The 3,674-nt window shown below is 37.1% G+C and overlaps 1 protein-coding gene across 1 annotated transcript in view; it reads left to right on the top strand.

The window, feature by feature from the left end:
* Window positions 1–616: 616 nt before the first annotated feature.
* Window positions 617–3,674, top strand: part of LOC107671509 (interferon-inducible GTPase 5-like) — a 16,788-nt gene continuing 13,730 nt past the window's right edge. Inside the window, exon 1 of the mRNA XM_016464431.1 lies at window positions 617–682. The gene's annotated coding sequence lies outside the window, so the exon portion shown is untranslated. The remainder of the gene's footprint in view (window positions 683–3,674) is intronic.

The raw sequence follows: 3,674 nt of genomic DNA, 5'->3' as shown, positions 1-3,674 counted from the left end.
CATCCGCTTGTCGGATAAAGTTTTAACAGCTGTATGAATTGATGCCAATATCTATGGATTTTTAAGGTAATCAGCTAACTTAGCTAATTGTTTTTATTGTTGGTGTTTTAATTAATTTTAATATCAGAATGTTAGTTAACTTTCAGATATCAATCGGTTATGATCACCTTTGGTATCTCCTTTGAAAGCATCTCGAGTAAAATATCTCCATATTTAAGGAAAGCACATACAAATCCTTTAAATAGCCTTTATTGTTGAATAAGAATCCATAGGGGGTATCATAGCATAATCACTCCAAAGGGAGAGATTTATAAAGACATCCTGAAAGAAGGTTGCCAACCAGTCTCAGAGTGGGCTGTGGGAGTGCATAGCAGGTACAGATGTCCTCCGAGCGTGAAGAACCAGCCGTGATGCACTGAACATGATGCTAACCCAACCCACCCAGATAGGTGTTGTTATTTGCACCATGAACAAGGTAGTGCCCAGAATAAGTAGCCTCAAGATGATATAACCAGGAGAGGGAATATAATATGCTTACTTGAGTCCTCCTTCAAGAAGGGGCATTTCCCTTATTGAGTGAAGAGGAAGTGGCGCATGATTTGTATCTAGACTTGTTTGCAGTAGAAACTGTCCAAGGCTTTGACACGGCACACCCAAAAATACAGAAAGTATATATTTACAGGTAAGAACTTTACTTCCATCTCTCTGTAACATTAAATTTTGACCTTCATATTAAAGATCATAAAATTCAGTTTTACAATCATTGATGTATTTCATGACTCTGGCTCATTTAGCTTCTCTGCTTTTATTGTGCCATATACGCGCAGAGCACACATAGGCTACTGTATGATATGTTGTTATATTGATTATAATATAAATATTATACATCGTCGCCTACGCAATACGCAACGCATATACACATGCATTAGCATATAGGTGACAGTTGACCATGCACAGCATCAGGGAGAAGTTGGAGCGTGGGGAGTTACTAAAAGTTCCCAATGCTTCGGAACAGCTGTATTTTGGAAGAGTCTTGATTTGATTGCCACGGCAAACAGTGAGTCAATTGGTCATGTGCAGTACAGAATCTGCAAACATATCCTTGCACATGACGGCAAAAAACGCACGCAATAAGCTAAAGCGTGCCGGAAAGCCCCAGCAAAAGTAATTACCTTGAATGTGTCGGGGGGGGAATAATGAGATAGTTGAATTATTTATTCAACGTGTCGCAACGATGAAGACGACGATCCTGACTCGCCATCTCCTCATTGGACGTGCCTTTAGAGAGAAATGCATCTTTACGGATTGTATAAAATCCGTAAAAAGAGTTTTTGTTTTTGATTTCGAATTATTTAGTTTTAAAGTAGTAATTTAAAGCTTTCTATAGATATATTTAGCAAGTTTTTGAGGCAAGTATTCGCTGAGTTTCGGTTCATCATTGTGAAGCGCTCCTGGCCGAAATTGCAGAAAGCACATCCTGTATGTATCCTTTATTTTATAAAAGCACAATGTTTTGTTGATATTGTGAGCGCACACAAATAAAAGTAGACCCTTTACAGTTCCGAGTGATGTATTACTCTTACCTTTATGAGCAATAATTACGGCATATTTTAAGTTGTTTCCACTGCAAGTGATCGCGCCGGCGCCAGTTCATATGCTTGAACTGTTGTATATCTAGGTTTTATTTTAGGCAAGTCGTGATGATTTGAGAAGGCTAAATTGATCAAGGCTATGATCAACTCGCTGTCTGTTGCTGGCTGCTTGATCGTTACTTTAAAAAAACAAAAACTTACATTTAACGAACAAAAAAATGCTCCAAAAGTTTTTCTAAATTAAGGCAATAAAAAACGAAACGGAATATAATCACTTTGACATTATATACAAAACTGAACTATTTTAATAGCTGAAACAGTAGTATAAGCTGTTTTGGGAGAAGGTGGGGGGGAAGACGGGCTCGGGTCGGACTCAAAAAATTCCCAAAAATTCTGATGAGCTGTCGGACCCGGGCCGGGCCAGGGCCTGAGCGTCTCTGGCCAGGGCTGGGCTAGGGCCTATATTTGAGGCCCGTGCAGGGCTCTAATGTGAATGAGTCACTGTAGTCAGTGAATGTTATTTGTTTAGTTATTACGATTGTACAGATGAACTGGTTTTTACTTTTTTAAAATTTCTGTTATTTTTTTTTAAATAAATTATTCTTAATTTTGAGATTAACTACTTTAAGCTAGTCTTAGTTTTAAGGGAAAACTATTATTAGAACTATTAACTCTTATTGTTAGTGTGAACTGTGGGTTATTTAACTCTAAAATGTTCTGGTTTTGAATTTTTACGTAAACTATCAGTTGCGCATAAGGAAGAACAGGAATAAAATGAAGAGTTTAACTTTTTCAGTGGTGAGTTTAAAATATTCTAGCGGTCCCCCCAGAGTGAGTTTTTTTAAGGTGACCATTATTTTAGAACGTTTCCCCTTATTGTTTCCATGGCGACGCGTCAGGCTTGTCACGTGACACACCGCGGCCACAATAACACTGTATGACAGATGGATCGCTTTTATTTTGTTTTTCCTTTTTTATTTAAAATATTCACAAACTTGCATACCCTGTCATGAACAATCTGATATTCCGATTCAAAATATGTGTAAATGAGTGTGTTCAAAAACCTTTCTAAATGATCTTGATCGTGATCTATAATGTGAGATGGGCGCCGCCATGTTTGTTAGTGCTGCAGTTCAGAGAGTCCTGTCAGTCTGATTTACAGCACGTGAATTCACCAATTTCTCCCGAAATACAAGTAATGCCGTATTGACCCGAATATAAGACGATGTTTTTTTCTTGGAAATACATCTGAAAAAACGCGGTCGTCTTATATTCAGGGTCTAGACTTGGACATGTCATACACCCACAACAATAGGTGGCGCCAAATACGCATAAAACAAATAAAAGTGTGCCATGAAATACGTAATGTAATGCGTGTTGTAAAGATCGAGAGTAATTTTACCATACTTTCAAAACAAAAATTAAAATAGGAAAAATATGCAATATGAAAATAATTGAAGACAAAATGTGTTTTACTGAGAAAAAACTAGATTTGGTTTTTAAAAAGCCTTTTTCCAAAAGGTACATCTGGAAAAAGGGGGGTCGTCTTATAATCAGGGTCGTCTTATATTCGGGCCAATACGGTAAGTGGCCGGTGAACTGGGTGAAGAATAGAGTGAACTTTATAGTTATTTACACTATGTGTATCTGATATAAATAAAACGCATCTGCAAATTAAATTTGAATGGATTGTTATCGTTGCTTCCATAGACATATGTGTGTATTTTTCAAACTCTAAATGTATTGATTAACTAGTACTTATGTGTATTTAAATGTCTGAAGCCTAAAATATGCATTATGTGGTTAAGAACACTGCATAGTTGTGACAATATATGACGAGCAGTGCACGTCTCTCTCTGGCTCAGCGTCAGCCAAAGCGCAAAAGCACAGTTTGAATTTGGCAGTATCACCGAACGTTCTAAATCCCATATGTGGGACCGTACCGCTCAAAGGGTTAAATAATTGTTTTAAGACATTTCAATGTTTTAAATTAATTAGTTATGGTACTTTATGCTCTGTTTAAAGTCTTTATAATCTGTTAAACTCACGTTTGTCATTCCTGAAACTGTAAATGTGAACGTG

This window comes from Sinocyclocheilus anshuiensis, unplaced genomic scaffold (genome assembly GCF_001515605.1).
Source record: "Sinocyclocheilus anshuiensis isolate Anshui unplaced genomic scaffold, SAMN03320099.WGS_v1.1 scaffold4927, whole genome shotgun sequence".
Lineage (NCBI taxonomy): Eukaryota > Metazoa > Chordata > Actinopteri > Cypriniformes > Cyprinidae > Sinocyclocheilus > Sinocyclocheilus anshuiensis.
The sequence above is the reverse complement of the archived record's forward strand: the minus strand, read 5'-3'. Positions and strand labels throughout refer to the sequence as shown.